General features: G+C 33.8%; 1 pseudogene; it reads left to right on the plus strand.

Annotated features, from left to right (window-relative positions):
- The first annotated feature begins 743 nt into the window (after positions 1-743).
- LOC131071399 (U6 spliceosomal RNA) lies at positions 744-838 on the plus strand (annotated as a pseudogene).
- Positions 839-15,301: the final 14,463 nt, after the last annotated feature.

Below are 15,301 nucleotides of genomic sequence, written 5' to 3' on the forward strand. Positions count from 1 at the left end.
AGTATAAGGCGATGAGACTTTGGATTGATTTACAAGTGTTAGACATATTGAAATAAATTAGAGTTAGTTCTTAAATACAAATCCAAAAGATACAAATAAAATGTTTTGCACATTAATTCGACATACGACAATCAACTAAATAAAGATCTAAGAGGTTCAAATTCAAAATTAGTAAGAATAATTTCCATGTAAATCTCAAAATTGAACTAGTACAGTTCCACAAGTGGGGATCTGTATGGTTAAAGGAGGATCTGTGGTGAATGGTTGAATGGAGGGTTGAGTTATTTTGCCCATTGCCGTCACAGACAATGACCATGAAAATTGTGGGGCAATGTAGACGACCTAAAAGAGAAAGGAGAACGAGAGGTGATGGAATATGGAGAAATAAAGAAGATATTGGAAACAAATAGTGGTACAGGATGAATAGATTGAAATCATAAAGGGGTAAAAATCTGCAACCCAGGACGTGAATGGAAGGTGGGTGTGTACTTAGGTATGCTAACACTGGAATATTGTGTTGCTTCTCTTACTCACAAAGCAAACAAAATTATAATTACTAATTCGTTTTGGAAAGGAAAAGCAAGTTCAAGGGTTGTTATCAGTACTGCCCACAACACGCGTCATGGCGTTCAAGGAATTTCGTATTGTTTTTGTTTTGCCACATCTGTAAACATTTACTCCCACATTTCGTACGCAAATTAAAATAGCAGACTTTAAATATAAAGAGCTGTACATTTTGTGTTATCTCTTCGGAGACATCCGATAAAATTAGCACGATACAGAGAAGATTAGCATGGCTCCTGCACATGTATAAAATTGAGAAACGGTCCAAATTACTTTAATCTTCACCATTTCAAAAAAAAAAAATTGTAAAAAATTGCATGTATCTTAAATAGGGTGGAATAATAATAGCTTTTGTAGTCTACGGTTAACTACACTATCAACTAGGCATCCATACCTTACCCTTTTGTGGGATTTGAACTTGTGACCTCTCTTTCAAGAGCACAAGTTCTCCACCACTAAGAATGTCAATTAGAACAAAAAATTGGTCTATTTTTGTATAAATTTGTGTAGTACATGGGTGGAATGTCAATTAGCAAAAACAATTGGTCTATTTTTTGTATAAATTTGTGTAATACATGAGCTCAATTAGTAGGCCATTTAGAAAATGGTATTGTTTGTGCTACAAGGATATCAATGAAGAGATGATTGCTTCAAATCAATTACACATCCACTTAAAGGTATCTAAACACAACTGAAACAAAATTTATGAATCAGAAAGCTAATTAAGCGCCATCATCGAGAGGCTCATGTTGTGTTTACTATAGAAAGAGAAGGAGAAATGTAGATAGAGAGAGAGGGTTATGAAGAGAGAGAGAGAGAGAGAGAGAGAGAGAGAGGTCTAGAAAGAGAGGGAGAAAGAGGGAATAGATAAATAGAGGAAGACTTGTATAAAGATAGAGGGGGAGAGAGGAAGATAGAGGTGAAGATGAAGGTATCTATCAAGAGATGAAGAGAGAGACAAATAGATAACGAGAGGCATATATATATGTGTGTGTGTGTGTGTGAGAGAGAGAGAGAGAGAGAGAGTGAGAGAGAGAGAGAGAGAGAGATTTATGGGAAGAGAAAAAGAGAGATGTACATATATGACAAGAGAAAAGGAGAGAGAGATAGAGAACTAAATAGATAGGAGGGATAGTGAGTGAGCAAGGGACAAAGAGGTGTGTGTTTGTGATAGAGAGATTGTGTGATAGAGAGAGTGAGAGGGTGAGAGATAGATATATAGATAGAGGGAAATATAGAAAGATAGAAGAATAAGGAAAGAGATAGGGAGATGAGTGAGAGGGAGATAAAGAGAGAGGTAAATAGATTGAATAGGAGAGGAGTCCATGAAAGAGAAAGTAGGAGAGATTGAGTAAATGTGAGAGAGAGGATAGGGAAATAGATAAAGAGATGAGTGTTAGGGTTAGGGTTCAATTTTGTTAAAGGTTTGGGTCCAATTTGGTATAAGACCGTTTGAGTTTAATTTGTTAGATGAATAGAGTTCAATTATATTTAGAATTCAATTTAATTTAAAGTCAGCAAATTACCAAATTCAAATTTCCAAACATGATATAAATTAAGTTTTAATAAATTTCAGACGAGATAAAATTACAACTATGATACATGAATTTTTAATTCTAATTACTTTTCTATTGTTTTACAAAAAATTATTTCGCCAATTTCTATCCTATAAATATTTCACTAAATTACATACATTATATATTATTTTTCATATAATAAAAAAATTATAAAAAAATTCTCTTGCCAAAAAAAAAAATATATATTTAAATGACAGATTAAAGGTCTTAATGTACTTTATAATTTTAAAATAAATCTTTTGAAATTATGAAAAACTAAAAACATTTATTCATATACAAGAACAATCCAAAAAGAAAGAAGGCAATCATAACTAAGATTTCACAACAATTGAGATGACTTGGGCTTTCAAATTGTTACTTGACTTGGAAAGTAGTGAACTCAAATTTTAAAAACAAAACCAATCTTGATATAATAGTGGTGAAAAACTCATAATTATGGTTGGGTGATACCCATTACATAGATGTTTGTCATTGTCAAATCAAAATGGACAAAACAAACATAAATGCATGCCAACTAAGTCCTTTATGATAGAAGTGTATACATAATGAAAATGACTTTATGATGAATATATGCCACATATGATAAAAGACAAACCAGGCCACATTTGAACCATTTAATTATGTGTTGTTTTCTTTTCAGTGAATGAGAGCAAAACAAAGCCACACAAAAGGAAAACCAGTACATTTGTTGAAAAGTTTCAGTGTTTGTATAATAATTATAGGTGAGATTCATATGAATTATTGTTCTTTAACAAAGATGTTTTGAGGTTGGAATAAATCTACACCTACCCAGCACCAGTTATCTGAGCCATTTTCTTCTGTGAGCACCACTTTCTTCTGTGAGTTATCACAATCATAAGTACACATAATTTAACTTATATATGAGCAGGCAAAAAGTTAATATGACTTTAATCATGACTGCCCACCTACTTTGATGTAGTTAATTGGCCAGAGATAAAATGGCTGTTTTTAATGGATTTGAATGTATGGGTGTGAATGACAGGTTACAGAAATGTGTCTTTAAAAGAATTACAATGGTCTGATTTGATCTAATGGTCTGCAGGTGAAATACCAATTCTTTTATGACAAAAGATGTACAGAAGAAGGTTTATTGAGAATGTTTCAGGAGTTTTTAAAAATAATCTGAATTTAATATCAGTTAGTTTTTGTTGTTTGATTGGTTGTAGTACACTTTTTATTATATTATCTATCGCTGTCAAATCTTTCATATATGTTATAAGGGATGAGGTTGGAATTGTGGCATTGACAACTTTGATGGAATTGATACCCCATCAAAGAGATATCAACATAAACTTGTAATCTTATATTGAATTTCAAAATGAACTTATCAATAATATAAAATCCTCCATTAAAAACAAACATATGATATAGAGCAACCGATAAAACAGCACTAATTGCAACCTAAAGACCCATATAAAGAACAAACCATGGGTTTTTATGTGGGATAAATAAAGATCCGTATAGAGAATAATGTTGTGGTTTATGAAATTCTTATTGTTACAATGTTCATATCCATAATGTCATTATAGAAATTAACAAACATTTATTATTTTCTATTTTAATGACAACATAATTGTAACTAGTGGATATATTTTTTTAGTTTATTGCTGCGATTTAGCAAAGGTATGGACCACAACCATGAAGAGCTTGGGAAGAAATAAGGGTATTGTCCCTTATTTCATCTATTTTACTATTATCTTATATAGGGGATAGAGGTAAGGATCCGTATAAATGTATTAGAATAGAGAGGGAAAATTTGTAAACAAGAATAAAATATAGAAAAACACTATTTTATGTAAATAGTGTGAAATCATATTGTGAAGGATGAGAAGTTTTAGGTATTGTAACATGGACAACAAATGTCTATCTAGTGATTATACTCTACCACAATATGAACTTGTGGATAGGAATGATCCTTTTGTAGCCAAGGATGAGGAGAAAGTGTAGGAACTTCGATATGAATATCAAATGTCTACTAAGCATGCTCAACAAATGAAATACAATCAAGACCAACATTAGTAGAAAAATGTCAAGTGTAGCTAATCTTCATCATAGGCAAATCCTTATTTATAGTCCTCCCCCCATCCCCCCAAATCTAAAAGAGGGAGATCCTCATTTATAGTTCACCCTAAAAAAGGAAGGTGAACACATAATCATTAATTTACAAGCAATTCAAAAGATGAGAATATGGAGCATGCTATATATAATTGTTTCCCACTTATGTATATGTTTCTGAAGGGGGGCTCTTATTAGATCATTGTATATGTTTATGATGGGGGGGGGGGGGATCTTATGAGATCATTGTATATGTTTAGAAAGGGGGACTCTTATTAGATTATTGCATTTATTTAAAGAGACCACTACAAATCGCTATTGTTGAACAAGTCATATGATCTACTAAATTTTAGTAAAGTCTAGATATTCTATAAAATTCAAGTGTAGTGGAGATATTTCATACATTTTTTGTGACCTATTGGGAAATCTTGCTCACAAGTGTCAAATCTAGAATCTAGTGTCTTAATCTATTGGGCATGTAGTTAAAAAGATACATATTTAGCTAATACAGTCCAAACTTGATAATTTATGTTCTTTTATTCATCTTAATGTAGGGGCCTATCAACAACAATGACTAATGGATTCAATTCTAGTTAACATGAGTTTGTGAATAGTGGCTTAAGTACACTCCCTATCACGATACAATGTGGGATTGAGGGGTAGCACACTTTGTTACAAAGAAAAATCAGCCTCTAAAAATATTTTGGAATGAAAGTCAATCTCTGGAAGATATTAGAAAACATACATTTGAGTGAATAGAAAATGAAAAAGGTTCAGAATTCTTAAAAGGAACACAAATAAGAGCTAGAGGAAGTACCAAGCAAATTTTATTGAAAAATCCTTCTCCAAGGAAAAAAAAATATATGATGCCATAATAGGAACCACCAAATGCACTTCTAAACAAAGTGAAAGTTATGTGATGTTAGAGTGGGGCCCTCAAAAGACAAACCCACCCAGGAGGGTCAAGTAGATTTGTTTTCAAGAAAATAATTAATAAAGGGGCCCAAGGATCAAACCAAGCCAAAAAAAAATCTCCAAGGAAAAACATTGAACACTCAATCAACTCCATAAGAGCCTAGTTAAAGATATAAGAAAAGAAAAATCAAAATAGTATTAAGGTCAAGCTCATGTAAGAAATCTCACTCTAGAGGAAATTTGATACAAGAGCATCTAGGTTCATGACTAATCTTGTTTCACCAAAATAAAAGTATACATTATGTTTTTTTATTTTTTCTTTAGTATTGAATTATTGTTGTTTGAATGATTTCTTGTTAACTTTGTTTCTCAAAGTGTTTCTATAGTAAGGTTGGTGGTTCTAAACTTGTTAACCTATGCTACAAAGCATTTGTAGGTTGTTATAGGCCTCAATCAAGTTGTTCAAGGATAATTTTGTGTGGCAAAATACTACTTTAGAAATATGAAAGGAGCTATGTGTTGTGCTACAAGATGGTTTTATGTGTTGTTCTACAATGTTTTAGCTTGGTGATAGGTTACAATAGGACCTTTTGTAGATGCTTGTGATTGATTTGTATGTTGGGTTGATTAGATAATGTGGTTTTCATTCTTTTATGTAATATAATTGATTATAAATGGACGTGTCATGTAAATAGCCCACAAGTTCCTTTCCAAATAAAGGAATTTTTTCTCCTTTCTAATCTTAGTGACACTAGGGAATATTTTATTTCTTACATCTATTATTATTTTCAACAATATAGTTGGAATGTAGTGAGTTATGGTAGAAAATACTACACTTGGAAATTGATTTAGGATTGTACTTTTTTGTTCCATCTTTATGGAGATATCATGACTTCTCACATTCTTATTTTGGTTTTTTTTTCTTTATTATTGTAGACACTTAAATTTGATTAATTTATTTAATTGAATTTAATCCTTTGACCGCATGTATTAATTAAATAATTAATAGTATTTAATTAATCATTGTTTTTCCCTTCCAATTAGTGAATTAATGTTCTGTGTGAACATTTAATTAATTAATTCCCTTTGCCTTTCCTCTATTAAATAAGATAACTATTTTAGTTATCTTATTTATTTCACTTCCTATTTTCCTCCAAACCTTTTTTATTTGAATTTAAATAATTCAATTAGAGTACATGGCTCCTAATCTTATCCCCTCATCTAATCTCCCATCTAACCCAAGGGTTCTAACCAACCCTATTCTTTCAACCAACTTTATCCAAATCATGTGCACATTCCTTGTTTTAACAAATTTGGAAAAAAATCAATTTGTTTGGGTATTTCTTTCCCAAACCAACATGTGGCTTACCTTTCACTTGTCATTTCTTGCAATGGCATTGCCATCTTAGAAGACACTTGCCACTCCTTGCATTGTCACTTTTCTTCAATTGAGACGAGTGGCACTTTCTCAAGCCTCCTTTCATCTCCATCAATTCTTATTTAAACCCTCCATTTTCCTTTATTATATATCCACTTTAATGCTATCATAATATCATAATGTCAATGTTTTGCTTTCTTTCATCCATCCTTGCATCCATAGTTTATCTTAATTTGCACACCAATTATCATGGAGCATTTTCAATCATCTTTGGAGACGTATCATTGAGCACACATTCAAGTCACAAGACAATCAAATCAAGGAGACTTAAGTTTGCGCTTTCTATTTCTTTTATAATTTGCATAATTTGGTTTCCTTTTCTAATGTCCTAATCATGAGTGTAGGCTTGATAATTGTGTATTTTTAGGTTGTCATTTGCATTTCAATCATTTTAATTTGTACAATTTTATGCTCATAGCTATTAGTACCTGTATGCCAGAAATGTGGTCTTCAACCTACAAGAAGAAAAACACTTCAAACACACCAATGAAGCATTGCATTAGAGTTAGAAATCATACACAAGTTAGTGGATTTAAAACTCCTAAAATCTTCTCATCGTCCTCTATCTCTAAAGATCTTCAAAATTCAAGGTGGCCCTCACTTGGAAGAGCACTCGATCTCTTAGATGACAACCTAGAGAACGAGATTTTAGTGATGTGCTAAGATCAAAATGGATGCAACTAAGATCTTAGCTAAGATGAGATGATAGATGAAGATAGGATGCAAGATGCAAGACTAGATGATTAAGATGTTAAATGTATTCCAAATTGAAGATTAGATGATGCTAGATGAGTTAATTAAACTAGATGAGTATAAAATACTATGAGATGATATGCAATTAACTAGATGATATGCTAAAATGAAGCTAAAACGCTAATGGTAATGCTAAATGGCTTGGATGCTTGAAGATGGCTTGAATGCTTGAAGATTGCTTGAATGCTTGAAGATAACAAGATGAGATCCTTACCGTGCAAAATGACTATAATTTAGATGCACAAGATTGAGATATGAATTGAAGGAGAAATGGGCTCTATTTATAGAAGATTTGGAGAATGGGATGGCCAAGATTGAATTGGCTTAAGGAGGGTCAAGATTGAAAGTTATCAATCCATGTGAGATTTTCAACCCAATCCCATGTTGACAAGTGTCACCATGAGATTTCTTGAGAGGAGAGGGAGGAAGCATTAAATGCTTTAGAATACTTAATGGTTAATCCCATGTGGGCAAATACATGGAATAAAGCTTTTATCTAATGAATAAAGATATTGTCCAATGGACAAAATCTTGTGCAAAGCTCAATGTGTTGAAAATGTGAAGTTTTGTAAGAGCATTAAAAGCTCTTTGGAAACCTTGGAGGTTATCTTGTTGGAAGTTAGATAACCTTCAAGACTTTTTGTGAGAGTCCTACAAATTTGGGGAACTCAACAAAGTTAGCTTGTTGAAAAGATAAAACTTTAAATGCATTTAGAAGACTTTCTTCCAAAATTAGAAGTGACTTCCCCAAAATTTAGGGATGTGACCATGATAGAAGAATTAGACTAATTAAGTGGGTTTTGAGAGGTTCTAGAAGAATGACAAGAAAGTTAATGGAAAATGTAGGAGAATGCAAGTGGGAGAAATGAGAATTTTTAATTAAAATAAAAAAATTTATTTCAACTAAAATGAATGCAACTTGCATTTGGATAGATATTTAAATAAATATTAATTTATTTAAATGTGAATGTGAATTTTGGATTTTATTTAAATAAATCTTAATTTATTTAAATGAGAAAAAGGGGGATAAAGCATTAAATGCTTGAAGACTTTGAGGGAAACCATTAAAGGCTTAAGAAGACTTTTAGGGAAACCATTAAAGGTTTGAGAAGACTCTAGAAGGAAGCCATTAAAGGTTTCAAGTGGGTGGGGATAAATAGGATTTCAAATAAATAATTTATTTATTTAAAATTGTGGTGCAACTTGCATTTGTAGGAAAATGCAAATGGGTGGAGGAAAAATAGGATTTTTTAGATAAAATAAAAGATTTATTTTAGCCAAAAGGAGATGCAACTTGCATATGTTGTAAAATGCAAGTGAGGTGAGGGAAATAGGGATTTTTAATTAAATGCAAATTTAATTAAATGGGACAGGGGATTTTAATTAAATATTGAATTTAATTAAAATGGAAAGGGGATTTTAATTAAATGTTGAATTTGATTAAAATGCCTAGAAGGGGATATTTAATTAACTATTGAATTTAATTAAAATAGCTAGAAGGGGATATTTAATTAACTGTTGAATTTAATTAAAATAGCTAGAATGGGATATTTAATTAAATGTTGAATTTAATTAAAATGGCTAAAAGGGGATATTTAATTAAATGTTGAATTTAATTAAAATGACTTAGATAGAAGAAAGGGGGATTTAATTAAATCTTTAATTTGATTAATAGTTGATTAGAAGAAAAGGGATATTGATTAAACCTTAGTTTAGTCAATAGGCGGATTAGGGTAATTAAACAAATATAAATTCATTTAATTAGTTGTGCAAGTTTTAGGTGTCTACAATACCTATTTCTTCTTCTATCCTACACATAGGTGGTCATTATATTAGCCATTGATCTTTCCCTTTACTACATACAAGATTTTAATTGTTCTTAATTTTTGTCATTTTTCTTGATTTGTTAATCCTTTATATTGTTATGTCAAGAATATTAAACATGTTCCTTGACTACATGACAGTCTTGTAGCTTTCTCCTTGGTTGTTTATATCATCCTATTGGGTAGTTGCAACTCTAATCCATGTGATTGATTCATTTCTTGGTCAACAATGTGATATGAAAGGTTTATTGGCTCAAACTATAGTTATTGGATTCTCTTATTTATTTTCTTGAGAGGAACATAATTTATTTCTTAGAGAGTGTGTGGGACATCTATTAGAAGAGGAAGAGTGAAACTATATTTTAATAGAGGGAAGAGAAAATCAGATACAAGAATGGATACCCTATGAGTGTCAATAAAGGATTGAGAGGAAGTGTATGTGGATAATCCTCATAGTGAGAAGTGTTCTGGGTTACATGAACTTCTATAAATATTTATAGATTAATAAAATTTTATAAGAAAGTTGTATTGTCTAGATAAATAATAAAAGCATTGCAGCATTATAATTTTTTATATTTTGCATATAAAAATTTTGAATGAGTGTTGGGTTACTATATTGGGTCATCTCGCATTAGAATCCCTACTCTGGAATGTGTTAAAAGAGGAAGAACTATAAGGTAACAATGCCTAGTTTTCATAAGAATAATTAGCTCAGATAAGCCAAGCTATCCGTTTTTAAGATAAAGAAGTAATAGTGAAACATTGAGGCCCTAAGTTTCTTATAGAAGTCTACTCCAAGGCAAAGTAGAAAATATATGATATTAACAATTATTCCACTCAACAAAGCATATAAAATAAACACTTGGTATATAGATCCACTTAGAAAGCTTATTTCAAAAAAAGTAGATGGATCTAATTCTCTAGACAAATTTTTGACGCTTTTTGCATCAACTTAAATATAATTTATTTTCACAAGATAGGATCACACTTGCAATATGTAGTGTCGTAAATTGTACTCGCTTACAATTTCATCCTCACCAAGACCTCACTTTAGCATTCTAGCTTATGATTCCATATAACGGCGATGATTCTACTCACACACCCTATCAGACTTACATTTTCATCATTTCCACTATCTCCCCTTCATGTTGAGTGTATATTTTTTAGGACCAAGGCACCCAACGCCATGGCCCTCCTAACCAAGACCCATTTTTAAGTCCTACAACGCTCATCTCAAATGAGCAAGAAATTTGATCCCATGTTAATCTACTCCAAAAATTTAATTTTTTTTCAAGAAGTCAAGTATCAAAGGAAGTCTACCCCTCTCATTTGAAATGCAACTTCTTTTATGATCTCAATTACACTTTAGGGAAATTCAATTCAAGTGAGCAAGCAATCAGTCATTCATCAAACATTGGAGCAAAAGTGAAGTCAAGTTCTAGTATTGAAGATGGCATTCATGATCAATGTTTAATGAAGACATTCTACATGAAACCCTAAAACCTTTGTGTGAAGGTCAAACAAAATTTCATCAAGGTATACATTATTGCTTCAAGCATTCCATTCCAGATCTAGTATTTCCCTCAAAAGGAAATTATTTTGCCATATTCTTTCATTACATTTATCATTTCAATATCATGGTTAATTCCAAAATTGGGGTTTGACCTAACACAAACCCCTATTCCCAACCTATTTCCTATCTTTCTGTGTGCAAGGAACAAGTGCAAGATTTGTACTTGGAATTTTGACAAAGTCGATGGTGACAAACAAGTTCAGCTTTCAACGAAGGAAAATTCAAAGGACTAGGGTGGATTTGTGCTACCTGGTCCCAAAAAATCTGAACAAACTTCTGGGAATAGGTTCTAATCATCTTCTTTTGCCCAGATCTCAGTTTGTGGCTATGTGGGATATTTGTAGCAGTTTGTTTGTGACTTTTTACTTTAATTATTCATTGTTTTGTCCTAATTTACAATTATCAATCAATTTCAACCTAGGAAAGAGGAAAACCCTAATCCAGGTGAATTTAACCAGACATCTAGCCCTTTCCTTAGGTGGATTAAGGCTAGATCTATCAAGTTTGCCCCTCTTTCCACCTTGTAATGGTTAATTTGGATTATTAGTGTTTTATTATCTTAATTGACCCTAATTCCAAATTATACCATTTTACAACCAAAAGTGTCTAGTGCAAAAGTTCTAGATGTAATAATGAATGTGAAACAGTAAATCTCCCTAAGAATAAAACAATATTACAATATTTGCTCAAACTATAGTTATTGGATCTTATTATTTATTTTATTGAGAAGAATGTGATTTATTTCTTAGAGAGAGTAGAGGGGAGTTTGTGGAACATATTATAAAAGAGGAAGAGTGAAGCTCTATTTTAATAGAGGGAAGATGAAATCAAATACAAGAATGAAGACCCTGTGAGCATGAAAAGAGGATTGAGAGGAAGTCTATGTGGAGAATCCTCATAGTGAGAAGTTCTAGGTTACATGAACTTCTATAGATATATGTAGATTAATGTAATTTTATAAGCAAGTTGTATAATGTTATAGATAATTAATAAATGTATTCCATCTTTGCATTATAGTTTCTATTTTGCATATAAACTTTTTGAGTGAGTGTTGGGTTACTAGATTGGGTCATCTCTCATTAGACTCCATACTCTAGAATGTGTTAAAATTGAAAGAGCTATAAGGCATCAATGCTTGGTTTTCATAAGAATAATTAGCCCTAATGAGCCACACTAGCCCTTTTTAGGATAAATAAGGAATAGTGAAACATTGAGGCCCTAAATTTCTTATAAAATTCTACACTCCAAGGCAAAGCAGAAAATGTATGATATTAACAAATTAATCTTGTCAACCAGAAATTTATGTTTTAAAGAAAGTGGACCAACTTTTGAGAAAAGCATATAAAATAAACTCTTAATATTTAGATTCACTTAGAAAGCCTCTTTCAAAAAAAGTAGATGGGTCTCATTCTCTAGACAAAATTTTAATCACTTTTGCATCCACTTTAATATAACTTATTTGCACGAGCTAGATCACACTTGCAAACAAAAGTGATTATGCAAAAGTTAGATTTAATAAGGAACACTAAATACTAAACCTCCCTAGGAATAAAATAATATTAAAATTTATGAAATGTAAATTTAGAAGAAATTTGAAAATGGGACTGCAAATCTCGGTGATTGCGAATTTTGGTGTCTATGAACTTTCGAACTGGCAGTAAGCAAACCTTTCGAGGCAACCAAGTGACATGGACACCTCAACATTTCTATGGAGGGGTAAATCTCCTCCACCCGGTTTGGAATCTCTTCTTTGTTTCTTTATTTTTCTCTTATCTTTAACTTTGCAAATTTAATGCTTTGAACCTCATTTAATCCTAATGTCACCGCCTACCTTGTTGCTCGTGCGACCTAACCCTGGTTCCCTATGGAGCCAGAATTGGATGGCGGTGCCATTAATGGCCTTAAATCCGCCTCTCAAATGAACTCTCCTTTGAAAAAATCCTTCGTTGAAACCGTCACCCCGCTTGCAAATGGAATCAACCCTTGCACGCAATTTCTTAAGGCTCCTGGCAACGAACGACCCAGTGAGGAAGGTAAGTGCCCTAGCATTGCTTCGGACTCCTTCTGCATCTCACCAAATAATGAAATGATGAATGAAATTGCTTCGGAAAAGGTTAGGTTAAGTGACACTACCATTTTCTTTGCGTGTGTTGATATTGAAAAATGTCCGCCTAGGAAATTCTTAGATGATTGGTTTAATAATCTCTGGAATTTGAAATTAGGGCTTAAGATATCATTCTGCAGGCAAATACAAAAGGGTCTCTACCTTATCTTCTTTAACACTCATGAAGCTCAAATTGAGGCACTAAAACGTCAATATTGGACAGTTGGGAATACCTCCTTTCGTGCCCTAGCATGGTCTCTTGAGGCGGTTAATGAGGAGGTTCTTGCGCTATCCTCTCCCAGATGGGTCACCCTTAAGGATGTTCCTCCCTTTATTTGGTGTTTCCTTCCCCGATTAATGGAGCCATTTGGAAAAACAATTCACATTGATGAGATGACCCGCTTGGTGCCAAACCTTGATGCTAGAATGCTTGTATCGATTAAGCCAAGGATTGATATCCCTCTGTCTCTAACCCTAAACATCAATGGAGATACCTTTGTTTTCCCTATTGAAATTCTTGGAGGTTTGAATGTCTTCTTTCTCTACAAGGAAGAAGGACATCTTTGGAAAAAATGTCCAATCATTAATCGCAGAAAACAAAAAATTAACATTAATTTAACTGATTTATCCACAAACCCTAGAACCAATAAAAATCAAGATTCATCCACCCTTCACTCTGCTAACGAAGAAAAATCTGCACCCGACACCAATCTGGTGGAATTAAACCCTATGCATATTGACCACACACCCCTTGTCTCTGAACCCCTCATTCCTGTTTCTGACCCCCCAAATGGTCCTGAAGAATCACCTTCTGACTGCTTTCAATTGGTCACCTCAAGAAAGCGAAGGCAGAAAATTCCCCACCAGAACGCCCCGAATCATATCCGCTCTAGTGTCCCAATCACCAACTAGTTGAGGGGCACTAGAGATTACCCCCTCCCTGCAAATAATGACACACCCACTACCTCTCAAACCCCGGCTAACTCTGTAGTTAAAAAAATGGTTAAAACTCTTGAGAACCCTAGTCGGGGTGCTGGCGATGTTAGCATCAGTGATAACCCTGCAAAAATGATGCTCAGGTTTGGAATTCCCAAAAGATCGGACTCTTCATCACCTACAGGACTTACCCCTGAGGTTAACACCACCAACCCCTTGACAGCATCTATGCTCAATGAGATAGAGGACAATCATGTTATTGAAGTGATCTATGCCAATAAGGGTCTAGAAGAAATTAGGTCTAGCACGATACTCCTTGGCTTTCCAGGCTCCCAGATGTCTGGGTCCGACATAGGAGGAAATGCAGATAGTAAGACTGAACCATCCGAAGTTAGTGAAGATGAGGATGACCTTATGAAAGGATCCTCCTTGGCTAAGAAGAAAGGTAGACCTATGGGCTCCAAGAATAAGAAGAAGTCTAGAGATCCATGTGGTCTCCCTAATAGCCCTTCTTAATCCTCCTCTCTGATGAAATACATTTCATGGAATATTAGAGGCCTTGAGTCGCCTGATAGGAAGTTTGTTATTAAAAGATTTCTGAATTATCATAAAAACCTAGATTTTTTGATGCTGCAAGAACTTAAAGTCGTGGGGTTCCCTCTCGACAATTCACTTGACTTTATCTGGAGAGACGCAATCAAAATTTGCACCAAGCACCTGAAAGGAAAGGGGGGAGTTGGCCTTCTTATTGCTCCTAAGTGGGCAAGTAACATTAGGGATAAGGGAATCTCCCCATGTAATAGAGCAGCCTGGGCTACCCTAGATATTAGGGGCTCCTGCTTTGGCGTATGCTCCATATATGCACCTAATGACTACAAGGAAAGAATGTCCCTCTGGAATTGGCTGGCATCCCTCCCAAGTATCCCCTGGGTCATGGATGGAGACTTCAACATGACTGAACATCAAGATGACAAGGCTGGGGGACTTCCTTTTGAATGGAAGAATTTAGAAAAACCTCACTGGGACAAGTTTAAACAAGAACTACAGTTGTTTGACCCCCTTGAGGGTACCAAAGTTGTTGCCTCTGACCTGTGGTACACTAGGTGCAACTTTCAACAAGGCCCCAATCGAATCTACTCCAGACTAGACAGGTTCTATGTTAATAATGACTTCTTCTCCTTCTCCCCTAATCACTTGGGGAATGGGTGGTTGTCCTACCTGTAACCCTATCTGACCATTTTCCTATCCTAGCTATCATTAACACTAGAAACGCCATCCCTAACAACAACTCCTGTAGTAAGAAGTTTATACTCAACACCTCCCTGCTGAAAGATAGAGATATCCTAGGTGTCATTAAGATGGTTAGGCTCTTTAACATGCAGCCTCAACTTCCCCAATCTCACAACCTCAGGTGGATAAGGAACGTCTCCTCCTGGCAGAAAGTTCTCCAAACTATTGGCTAGAAGAAAGCCAAGGACTTTAGAGCCCTAGAAAAAACTCTCACCCATCGCCTCCATTCCTTAGAACAAGAAATATAAACTC

This window comes from Cryptomeria japonica, chromosome 2, assembly GCF_030272615.1.
Source record: "Cryptomeria japonica chromosome 2, Sugi_1.0, whole genome shotgun sequence".
NCBI classification, from domain to species: Eukaryota; Viridiplantae; Streptophyta; class Pinopsida; order Cupressales; family Cupressaceae; genus Cryptomeria; species Cryptomeria japonica.